Genomic DNA, 13,487 nt, shown 5'->3' on the forward strand with positions numbered 1-13,487 from the left:
ATATAACAGTAACAATGACAGTCACATGAATAATTATATAAAAATATGGTCAACTTTAAATAATAACAGTGCCTAACTGAACAGAAATATGCATATGTATTGTGAAAACTATAGAAACTGGCTACTGAAACAATGGCCCGCTGTAGGGTGTCCGGTAGGAACTTGAACCAGAGATGTCTGACTTTGAGATCCAGGAAGATTTATTTACAGTTCGAACATGAAGGCAACTAAGCTGTTACTCGTGACACGTGGATGTGGTTCTGAAATATATGCAAAATAATAATCACTTTAATAAGCATCTGACTTACTATGAACATTATTTACCAAGCTGAATCTAACCATGCACTATAACAAGGAATAATACTATGGAATAGGCTACATTCATTTCTCAGTAATAGTTAACATGAATGTAACATATTGCTCAGTTACACAAACTAAGAATAAGCCACATCTGTTACACACATATTCATAACGGAGCAAACAGTGTAATACACTTTTAGCTGAGCACGTGGCTCCACAGTGCTAGTCCGTTTACTGATGATTGCACCTGCTAGCATATTGCCCTAATACAACCTGAATATCAACATAGCTGCACAAATAATATTACACAATCTATCACCCAGTAAGCTCAGCTATATGCAATAGAAACACAACAGCATTATCAAGGCGATAACATATATCTCTCTCCAAATAAATGTCACGTCGGAACACGGACGAAACATAACCACATAGCAGCAGAACACTTATTAAATATGAATAAACGTAGTTTTAACATTTAAACAAATAACGAGGCAGTAAAACCCATGACAATTTAGTAAGCTACAGAACAGTTTTAACTTACGTTCTGGCTACACACATCACTCCAACAAGTCCGAAAAACGGGAAAGAAAAGGTAAAGAAAAGTCCGTTTCACAGCTGCTGCGGTTTGTGCCCTTCTCCTGTCTGAGTGCCCAAACTGTGACTTGACCACAGAGATCTGAAGTGTCAGGTGTAGACCAACTCATACATCCTGCTGAGGATGGATGTTTGCGTTCAAAATCAAGAAGTCACATGACAAAGCTAGTCTACCATGGCCTATGTATCATAATGATACTATCACATATTTGTGTGCATCAGCTTCTGCAATTGCATTGTTTTTCAACAGTTTATGTGTTGTGATTGTATTAGACAGGGCCCACATATGGTCGCAAAATGATGACTGGCTACCTAGCCAGCAAAGGCATACATGCCTCTAAACACAGAGTGGCGGCTGCGCTTCATAGTGTTCAACCTCCATACCATGAGGAACGGTGCCAAGTAAGTTTGCACAAAAACACCAATGAATAGGTTAATCCACATCCCTCCCTCCATACCCACTGTACCTCCCTCTCTAACTCTCGTCCAATGAAACATTACAATGCATTAAAAGTGTGATCACAAGCAATTATTTGTGTCATCCAAGGGTTTTGCTAATCATAGAACCTTTTTGAAAAGGATTATCATAACATCCATCTCTGTCTTATATGTGAAATAGCCATTTTAATTGCAGTGAAACTACAACCATACAATAATTATACATCTGTCTCATCTATTTTAGGGACTAAGGAACCTAAATCCGGTTCCATACAATGCAGCATACTTTGGCCATAAATTGCACATGGACCAAAATGAAAAGATGGCCATGTATGGAGTGACTTACGTTATGGCCATTGATGGTTATAGTGGCAAGCTGGTTGGCCACTCAATCATGCCAATAAAAAATAACCTTGTTATTTATGACGAAGTGTACAGGTGAGTAAGTGCCATTGAATTAATTAAATTTGAATTAACATACTCTATTACGATCTGACATGACTCTTTAAAAAAATAAATAAAATTCTCACATCTTTAAGAATAAAATACATTTCTGTTATGTATTCATTAAAAATATATGTTCTTTAAAAAAACATGATTCAAGTAATATAATGTAATAACAATAACAAAGTACAATACTGTTTTCATTAATACAGTATGCATCTGTGAGCTCATGGTGCCTATGACATCCAAACAAATTATGAGTTGCTTCAGTCATTCGCTTGCGTTAGGACGGATTTAGATTTTTTTCATTAAACACCTTCAATTAGCTGACATTTTAGTAAATTCATAGTCATAACATGACCTTCAACAGACTTGTTAATTGTCTGTTAATTAATTGGGTTCGTCAACGTCAACCAAGTCAATCTAAACTGGTGCACCACCTCTGATTTAGTCGTGGTGATAGATATCTGTGTGAGTAATATCAACGCCGTAAGCATGAAGTGAACATTGGAGGGGACCAAATCTGCATTGTTGCCTTTTTTTAGAATAGCAATATATATTAGCCTATTGTGGGGACATTTCCAGCATATTGAAATGTTGGGGGAGATGTGTCCCCGCCAATATATATTATGATTACTGCCTTGAATAATATGGGTATTCTTCTTGCTTGCATGAGTTTTTGCATTTTTTTCTGGTAACCTTGAGCATATCAATTATTTCTATGTTTTCACTTTAAAATTCCAGAGGAAATACAGGCCATACATCTGTGACATTAAGCCATAAAGTCATGCAAGTGAGATGACTATCCTTAATAATCACACAGACAAACATCATAGTGGCTGCAGTTTGCCTGGGTTGATGCTGGAAAACAACCACAAAAGTCTTTAAAAGTACATTCTTGTAAGGAACATCTACTAACACTAATGCAAAACAGAATACTATATTTAATGTTCATATCTATATCTCTCTCTCTCTCTCTCTCTATATATATATATATATATATATATATATATATATATATAACAACTGTTTTTCTTTTATCATGTCATGCTTTATCAAAATACATATTTTGTATATATACACACACATACAAGCGGCACTGTATTTAATAACAGAGAGATAATACAGTACTTACTTGTAATAGCTACAATGTGGAACCTTTTTCCCCCTTGTCATTGTTTAAGCAGGAATGCTGTTCTAAGGTATGGCCTTTGGGATCAGCTCAGAGTGGACCATGGAGGAGAGTTCTACCTGTCACTATACATGCAAGAGAAACTTGCAGAGTACAGGTTCAACAAAGACATCCATCCATCCATCCATCTTCGTCCGCTTATCCGGTGTCGGGTCGCGGGGGGAGCAGCTCCAGCAGGGGACCCCAAACTTCCCTTTCCCGAGCAACATTAACCAGCTCCGACTGGGGGATCCCGAGGCGTTCCCAGGCCAGGTTGGAGATATAATCCCTCCACCTAGTCCTGGGTCTTCCCCGAGGCCTCCTCCCAGCTGGACGTGCCTGGAACACCTCCCTAGGGAGGCGCCCAGGGGGCATCCTTACCAGATGCCCGAACCACCTCAACTGGCTCCTTTCGACGCAAAGGAGCAGCGGCTCTACTCCGAGCTCCTCACGAATGACTGAGCTTCTCACCCTATCTCTAAGGGAGACGCCAGCCACCCTCCTGAGGAAACCCATTTCGGCCGCTTGTACCCTGGATCTCGTTCTTTCGGTCATGACCCAGCCTTCATGACCATAGGTGAGGGTAGGAACGAAAACTGACCGGTAGATCGAGAGCTTTGCCTTCTGGCTCAGCTCTCTTTTCGTCACAACGGTGCGATAGATGGAATGTAATACCGCACCCGCTGCGCCGATTCTCCGACCAATCTCCCGCTCCATTGTCCCCTCACTCGCGAACAAAACCCCAAGGTACTTGAACTCCTTCACTTGGGGTAAGGACTCATTCCCTACCTGGAGAAGGCATTCCATCGGTTTCCTGCTGAGAACCATGGCCTCCGATTTAGAGGTGCTGATCCTCATCCCAACCGCTTCACACTCGGCTGCGAACCGATCCAGTGAGTGCTGAAGGTCGCAGGCCGATGATGCCATCAGGACCACATCATCTGCAAAAAGCAGCGATGAGATCCCCAGCCCACCGAACTGCAACCCCTCCCCACCCCGACTACGCCTCGATATCCTGTCCATAAATATTACAAACAGGATTGGTGACAAAGCGCAGCCCTGGCGGAGGCCAACCCTCACCTGAAACGAGTCCGACTTTGCCGAGAACCCGGACACAGCTCTCACTTTGGTCGTTACAGAGATTGGATGGCCCTGAGTAGAGACCCCCTCACCCCATACTCCCGCAGCACCTCCCACAGTATCTCCCGGGGGGACCCGGTCTACGCCTTCTCCAAATCCACAAAACACATGTAGAGCCGGTTGGGCATACTCCCAGGCCCCCTCCAGGATCCTTGCGAGTGAAGAGCTGGTCCGTTGTTCCACGACCAGGACGGAATCCGCATATGTTCCTCCTCAACCTGAGGTTCGACTATCGGCCGAACCCTCCTTTCCAGCACCTTGGAGTAGACTTTACCAGGGAGGCTGAGAAGTGTGATACCCCTGTAATTGGCACACACCCTCTGGTCCCTTTTTAAAAAGGGGAACCACCACCCCAGTCTGCCACTCCTTTGGCACTGTTCCAGACTTCCACGCAATGTTGAAGAGGCGTGTCAACCAGGACAGCCCCTCCACACCCAGAGCCTTGAGCATTTCTGGACGGATCTCATCAATCCCTGGGGCTTTGCCACTGTGGAGTTGTTTGACTACATCAGTGACTTCCGCCCGGGAAATCGACGACAATCCCCCGTCATCCTCCAGCTCTGCCTCTAACATAGAGGGCGTATTAGTCGGATTCAGGAGTTCCTCAAAATGCTCCTTCCACCGCCCTATTACCTCCTCAGTTGAGGTCAACAGTGTCCCATCCTTACTGTACACAGCTTGGATGGTTCCCCGCTTCCCCCTCCTGAGGTGGCGAACAGTTTTCCAGAAGCACTTTGGTGCCGACCGAAAGTCCTTCTCCATGTCTTCTCCAAACTTCTCCCACACCCGCTGCTTTGCCTCTTTCCCGGCAGAGGCTGCAGCCCTTCCGGGCCGCCGGTTGCCTGGCACTGCCTCCGGAGTCCTCTGGGATAACATATCCCGGAAAGACTCCTTCTTCAGTCGGACGGCTTCCCTGACCACCGGTGTCCACCACACGTGTTCGTGGGTTACCGCCCCTTGAGGCACCTAAGACCCTAAGACCACAGCTCCTCCGCCGCAGCTTCAGCAATGGAAACTTTGAACATTGTCCACTCGGGTTCAATGCCCACAGCCTCCACAGGGATGCACGAAAAGCTCCGCCGGAGGTGCGAGTTGAAAGTCCGTTGGACAGGGGCCTCCTCCAGACGTTCCCAATTTACCCGCACTACATGTTTGGGCTTACCAGGTCTGTCCAGAGTCTTCCCCCACCCCCTGACCCAACTCACCACCAGATGGTGATCGGTTGACAGCTCTGCCCCTCTCTTCACCCGAGTGTCCAAAACATACGGCCTCAGATCAGATGAAACGATTATAAAATCGATCATTGACCTTCGGCCTAGGGTGCTCTGGTACCAGGTACACTTATGAGCATCCCTATGTTCGAACATGGTGTTCGTTATAGACAATCCATGACTAGCACAGAAGTCCAACAACAAACAACCACTCTGGTTTAGATCAGGAGGCCGTTCCTCCCATCACGCCTCTCCAGGTGTCTCCATCATTGCCCACGCGTGCGTTGAAGTCCCCCAGCAGAACAATGGAGTCCCCCACTGGCGCCCCATGCAGGACTCCACTCAAGGTCTCCAAGAAGGCCGAATACTCCGAACTCCTGTTTGGTGCATATGCACAAACAACAGTCAGAGTTTTCCCCCCACAACCCGCAGGCGTAGGGAGGCGACCCTCTCGTCCACCGGGGTAAACTCCAACGCAGCGGCGCTCAGCCGGGGGCTTGTTAGTATCCCCACACCTGCCCGGTGCCGCACACCCTGAGCAACTCCGGAGAAGAAAAGAGTCCAACCCCTATCCAGGAGTACGGTTCCAGAACCGAGACTGTGCCTAGAGGTAAGCCCCACCAGATCTAACCGGTAGCTCTCCACCTCCCGCACCAGTTCCGGCTCCTTCCCCCACAGAGAGGTGACGTTCCACGTCCCCAGAGCCAGCGTCTGCTGCCCGGGTCTGGTCCGTCGAGGCCCCTGACCTTCACTGCCACCCATGTGGCAGCGCACCCGACCCCAGCGGTTCCTCCCACAGGTGGTGGGCCCATGGGCTGGAGAGATGGGAGCCACGTAGCTTGTTCGGGCTGTGCCCGGCCGGGCTCCGTGGCAAACCCGGCCACCAGGCGCTCGCCGACGAGCCCGCCGTCTGGGCCTGGCTCCAGACCAAGAGGCCATTAACATGGATGACCCATCAGTACAGTACTGCGTGTCAAACCTGACCTGTCGGGTTGCCAGTATTGGACTGGAGAAATTTGTGGATGCTTGGAACTCCCACACAGTTCAAGGTATTTGATACAGTTTTGCAGTTATTTAAACAACACAAAGCTGGTTTCACTCAGCCAGTTTTGGCAGTAGGAGCTGACTCCTATTAAGCTCTCTGCGAGGATTCCCTTTCCCCTTGCTTCAACTTGCACACCTCACTTAACCCTAACCGTAACCTTGCAGCTCTCCCTGCCTTTGCTCGCACAGCTCCCGGTGAGCATTTTTAATGTCACACTTATTATAGACTTAATTTAAAATGGATTACATTTATATATTCTACTCGCAATATACCAATTTCTTTTTGTAGAGAAATTTAAATAACAAATTGTGTAATTGACATAAGTAATCATACTCTTTGTCATGATAAGCTCAAATTAGTCTTATGGCAGTTCGTGAAATGGTCATGACATTTTTAATCTATTGATTTGTGTACACAGACACGTTTGTAAGTATTTTTTCCTTGCAGGTCACCAGGTTTTTTAAAGTAATGTATTTTGATGGGAATTATCTTTCGTCATCACAGCACAATTCTTTCTATCAGTCGACGTGAAATGAAACAAAATTCCGCGATGGGTTCACAGAAGAATTCAGGGATGCGGGACAACAAAGGGACGGTTGGGTTTAGGATACGTGACGCGCGGAACCTGATCCACGGTCTCCTGGGTGAAAGTCCTGTGTTGTTTGACCCATCCACCACCACCCCGACCATCCTCCATACGTATCCTCCATTTTCAACCTTTCATACTACTCGCTACATTAGTCATTCTTAATAAATTAGCTTAAAAAACATGCGGACGATCACAAAAAAACAAAATAATAAATAAAATAAAAAAATTTGTTACAATTTCACGAACTGCTGTGAGACTGGGTTGGACTTCCTTGTGTTTGTGAAACTTCAACATTGATTGGATATTATAACACGTGCTGGCTGCCAACATTACTGTACTGTGACATGGTGGTCTGAAGGCTAATAGTATCACAGACACATGCAAGAACGATGAAAGAGTACTTTTTCAGGCCAAGTATACAACAGAATTTGGCCTAAATATCAGATAATATGTGATGTTAGAATAGTAGGTGTAATATTATAGTGTGCTAATATAATGTACTACATACCTTTTACAAAGTGTGATGACTTACCCATGTGATAGCAAGCATGGCTTATCTAATTTTAATAATACTGTATGTTGTGTGTATAGATGCATGTGTGTATTTTTTTAACAACCAACTGTTTGCACAATTAACTTCAAACAACAGTAAAAACAACAATCTATTTTTATGCTTAGGCCGGGGGATTCCAAATGTCCTGGCCGAGGGCGGATGTAGAGTCAGAGTGGCCTCGGAACTTCTGCCAGGACCAGCAGAGGCAGCTGACAGCTACCAAGAGGCGATTGGGTCACGTCTGACAAAGGAGTCAATATTTGGCACCAACCCATTCATGAATGTGGAGGAGCAGCAAAATGCTGAAATGGCCTTCAGCGACAAGTACCCTGATTTGGGACATTTGTTCAGCTGTTGTGTGAACAGAGAACCTGGGCCTTTCAAGGAAGCTGTAATGGACCTCATAGCTCTTGCAAGGAGACAGTGACACAAGTGAGTGATGACAGCATCACACACAAATAACACTTTTGTAAGCTGTAAAAGATGTTTTGAATTGGGTTTGCTTAATTTGAGACTTTCTTCAGGAAGTTTTAGTTTGTTTTTAAGTTCTATGAACGTAATATTAGTTAAATATACACAGCATATTGAAACTGTTATGAAGATAGATAATGACAAAAATATGTTGTTCTGATTCTATTCTCTTGAAGGACCTATGACTGGCCTTGTAGTTGCACCCTGCTGCAGGAGCCTGGTGGGGTGCAACGTCTGTGTGCAGGAATGGTTCCGCAACTCCCCCAACTGCCCGAAGTGTCGGGATGAGCGATTTGGGGAAGAAAATTTTCTTTTGAGCGGGATGGAGGATGTGCTTGATGTCCTGAAGAATGTGGTGTCCGCATGAGTTTTTGATTTATAGTTTAATGTAGTTTTTAGTTCATTTAGTTCATTTAGTTCATCATTTTGTTTTGTTTTTTTATACAGTTACTACAAAATGTCCAGTGTTGGTTCTTTGAGACGTGTGTGTGTGTGTGTGTGTGTGTGTGTGTGTGTGTGTGTGTGTGTGTGTGAGTGAGTGAGTGAGTTAGTTGTAAATAAAACAATATGTAGCAGTCCTGCCTTTTCAATGTCCCATTTATCTGATAAAGATTACTGACAACTCATGGTTAGCAATACAAATATGAACCATATACCATTGTGTGGAGCAGCAGCCAGCACAGAATTAGAGGCAAGCATTAATGTAAACGTTTAGGGTTACAACCCTGCACCTTTTGTTTATGTCTCTTAGTTTTGTTTACAATACATGCACATACACACAGTCTGGTGCATGTTTATGTTCTATCATATGGTGCTGTGGACTAGTATGGCCTAGTATTTTAGCCATAAACCACAAGCTGTCTGAGTCATCCTATCACCTTTGTTAAACAAATACAGTGCATACATTATTAGTACAGTTTGTCATATATACTTTCAAAAAGTCAGATGATTATGGTATGGTAGTTCTTCATTAAAACCAAATTGCATGAAGCAGATATTTGTTGAAGTTACATATGCAAGCCTTTATTATCTAAATATTGGTACACTACTGAATCAGCTCTGAACATATGAGGTGGATGATACAGGCCCAGCAGAGAGAAGGATTACCCTGCTCACCATGAACTGCGGTCCAGGAGGAGGCCACACCAGGATGAGAGAAGGCAAAATGGCAGCTTCATCACATTCAAGTGTTCAATGGCAGCTATAAGGTGCAGACTTGCAACAAAAAATAAGCCCTTTTAGATGAATGGATAGATAGACATGCATTGATTCTTTCGGAAATTTACAAAAGACCACTACCCACCCCCCCACCCCCTCCACATTGTAAAATAATAAAGTGCAGTGTCATTAGCACCAGTGGGCTATCAATAGTAAGGTGAAATATCATCAGTGACGTTTTAATATTATACCAAAGTGCAGTATTATACAGAAAGGATCAAGTTGTTTTCATGAACTTATTCAGTACATGCTGGTAGGAATAAATGATTTGCGAGCGCGGTTGGTTTGTAAGGACGGCTTCCCATCTTCTACCTGAAGGCAGTACCTCATACGCCGGGAATAGGGGATGTAGCCTGTCACTACAGTGGTTAAGAGGCCTTTTTAACTGGATTTACAGTAAAAGTAGTCAAGCTTGCCACACGTAATCATACAAGGATGTAGATTTCATTTAACATGTAATTTTAAACTAACTATTATTGACCTACTACTATTTCAAAACAATGTCCATTTTACAACCTTGGTAGCGGATGATGGTGACTTTTTATATAGCCTAACGTTATATGTTTTTTAATGGAGTAAAATACATGGAACAGGCGAGTTTCCACAATAACATAATAATTATTGCTACTCAACTAAATACTTTCTATAACAAAAAAATAGCTAAATGTAGCCTAATCTGAAGCTACGGGGCAACAATTCAGTAAAAAAAAGTGCCTGGTTCGTCTTGCAGTTAAGCCCATAGTTTTCACACACTTTATTTTGACACGTTAATCTTACTTCCGGTCCAGCGCTGTGAGCCACTTTTGATCTTCATCACGTAAACCCATACAAAACAAAAACGAGACTTGTGTTCCGTCGGATTTTCAATAATAATGTACGTTACAAAAAAAAGCCCGTATTCTCGATGTTGGGTTGAAACGGAAAGATGAATAACAAAAAAGCAACAGTTGAAAAACGAGCAATTTTCCACTTAATTTTCAAATTGCATGGACATTGAAAAAACGGGAAAACGGAGCTCATATTTCCGTTTTTTGGTTTTTGGATTTAAACGAAAAACGAAATATTGACCCGTTTTTTTGTTTTTTCGTTTTTGGTTTAAAACGAAAAACGGATTATGACAGTATACACAGTTTCCATTAGAATGTTTGCCTATCTTATGTAATGAATAGTTAAACGCCAGGCGCTCAATGTGTAGTAACCATGGGGATATATAAAAGAGACTTCAGATACAGTATTAGGGGTAGAGATGCACCGATCCGATACTCAGTATCGGTATCGGTCCGATACTGGCCAAAATTAATGGATCGGATATCTGAGGTGAGGGGGGAGTATAATCCGATCCATTTGCCTAAACTAAACGTTGAGCGACATGCCGTAAAAAGACGTGTTATGACAAGTAACCAAGTAACAGATGAGCAGCATGTGTCACGTGCCTGCTGCATGGATGGCAGGGAGCTAGCAATTAGCAAAACAAAACCAGTGAGACCTGTCAACATCATGTCAGCTGTATGGAATTATTTCAAACTCAATGGGGAAAAAAGCAAAATAGCTGAGTGCAATTTATGCAAAGCGAGTGTTTCGAGGGGTGGCAGCAGCGTTGGAAACTTCAACACCACGAACTTGATTAAACACTTAAAGAAGCATCACGGAAAAGAGTATTCCGAATTTATACAGGCAACGAGTGCCAAGAAAAAAAGTGCGCCGCAACAACCAACACTGATTGAAACAATTCAGAAGCTCGAGAAACTCCCTCCAGGCAGCAACAAAGCAAAGCTGATAACGGATAAAGTCGCCAAATTCATTGTGCTGGATGACCAGCCACTTTCTGTGGTAGAAAATGTGGGTTTTCAATGCTTAATGGAACATTTGGAGCCTCGCTACATGTTGCCGAACCGGCATTTCATCTCCGAAACAGCTATCCCCAATAAGTACAAACAAGTAAGCAAATTCATTTTGAAATACTTGGAAAACGTTGCTGTGATTAGTTTCACAATGGACATCTGGAGCTCAGACGTGTGCCCAATGTCATTACTAAGTCTGACCGCACAGTGGATAGACTCGAGTTTTGCTTTGCAAAAAGCAGTGCTGCAGGCTAAGCAGTTCCGTGGCTCACATACAGGAGATTCCATAGCTACAGCAACAGAAGAGATGCTAAATGCATGGAAAATTGAGAACAGCAAAGTCCATGTCATTTTAAGAGACAATGCCAGTAACGTGGTAAAAGCAATGGATCGTCTTGGAGTGGCTAGCTTGGGATGCTTCGCACACACCCTCCAACTTATTGTGAACGAGGGACTGCTATCACAGCGTAGTGTAAGTGATGTACTGGCTATCTGCAGAAAAATAGTCGGTCACTTCAATGACTCGTCCCTTGCGTATTCACGCTTGGAGGACATTCACGTGAAGCTGAATATGCCGACCAAGCGCCTGCAACAAGATGTATGAACGAGGTGGAACAGTACCTATTACATGGCAGAGAGCCTCATTGCGCAGAAACGGGCCCTGTATGCATATACAGCGGAGTACGACCTTCCAGCTACATTGACTGCAAAACAGTGGGGGATACTGGAAAAGATCGTCGCAGTTCTAGCCCCTTTTGAGGAGTTGACAAGGGAGGTGAGCTGCATCTGCATGTGCATCTGATGTCATCCCCATTGTCTGTGTCCTAAAACGCATTCTCACTCGAGAAAATGAGGCAGACGAGGGAATCAAGAATATGAAAGGCACCCTCTTTGAGGCTGTGAACAGACGTTTCAGAGACGTGGAATCTGAGCCAATATACTCTGTGGCAACGCTCCTGGATCCAAGATATAAAGACAGGTGTGTGTGTGTGTGTGTGTGTGTGAGAGAGAGAGAGTGTGAGAGTGTGTGATCAAACATCCTTTAAATTATATATTTAGGGTAGACTTATTCTAAATGTGCCATTATGTGTATTCATCACTACAGGTACTTCACAAATGCTGAAACCTCAAAACATACAAAGGATGCATTAATAGCAGAGGTAAGGAAGATGGAAGAAATGTTGAGGAAGACCACATCAGAAGCCTCAGAGCCAAGAGAGGGGACATCATCTGAATCAGCAGCCTCAGAGCCAGCAAAGAAGACTCCACGGGTGGATGCTGCAAGCAAGCAGACTTGTAAGTGTTTTTGAGGAAATCCTGGAGGAAAGCACAGTAGAACCTGGTCTTGAGTCAACCACAAGTGCAAGCATTGAAGTGCAGACCTACCTCAGCGAGCCAACTATTCTGCGATCGGACAATCCACTACTGTACTGGAAAGTTAACCAACCTAGACTGCCCTCCCTGATGGTCACAGCAACTAAATTTCTCTGTGCACCTTCAACAAGTGTGGAGAGTGAGAGGCTCTTCAGCACAGCCTCCATTATCATTGATGAACGGAGAAGCAGGCTGACAGCTGAGAAGGCTGAAATGCTAATCTTTCTAAAGAAAAATCTGCTCATCATGTTAAAAAGTGAACACACTTAAGGATAGTAACACAACTAGGTCACTTAAGGACTGTAAAAATATGAGCCAGTGGTTTCTGTGACAGTTTTTCGAGCTCAGGCAGGTATGGCTTATCAGGGGAAAACCTGAACCAACTATTTTAGTTTACATTGCAATGATGTTTTCATGATGTAATGTTTAGTTTTATGCTTTACATACAGTTCAACTCCAGAGGTTACATGCAAAAGAAATGTGTTTCTACCCTTATATATTGTTTTCACTGCAGCTAACTTGATATCAGGTGAAGCAGAGTGATTGCCTTAATATGCCGTGTCTACCATACTGTGTTACACTGTACATTTTATACTTGTGAGAAATGCTATTATTTTTGTTGTTTGTTATTTAAGTGATGGTCTACATTGCAATCGTTTTTGCTATGCCATCGAGGTACATGCTACACTGAGTTATTTTAAATATTCAGATTTAAACCTTTGCACAGAGTTGCACTTTAATTTTTTTACTATTTTTACTTTACTAATATTGGTTTCAAAGATTGAGCATCCATACAAATCTATTATTAAACGCTTAGTTATTTAAGACGGGGATAAAGATTGTATCGGACTGGTATCGGTATCGACAGATACTCAAAGTTGAATATCGGTATCGGTATCGGGTATGAAAAAGTGGTATCGAGCCATCTCTAGTTTGTACACAGTAGACCTATCTACTGCTGGTTTCAGTGTTTGTGGCAAGTCCTTCAAAACCTTTTCTTGACTTGCCTTTTCCCACATTCTCTGTGAACGCTTAGCTTACTAAATTACTAAAGTTAGCCAGTAATTTCTGCTTTTTCGTTGAATCTTTTTTGTGACT

This window comes from Perca fluviatilis, chromosome 22, assembly GCF_010015445.1.
Source record: "Perca fluviatilis chromosome 22, GENO_Pfluv_1.0, whole genome shotgun sequence".
NCBI lineage: Eukaryota > Metazoa > Chordata > Actinopteri > Perciformes > Percidae > Perca > Perca fluviatilis.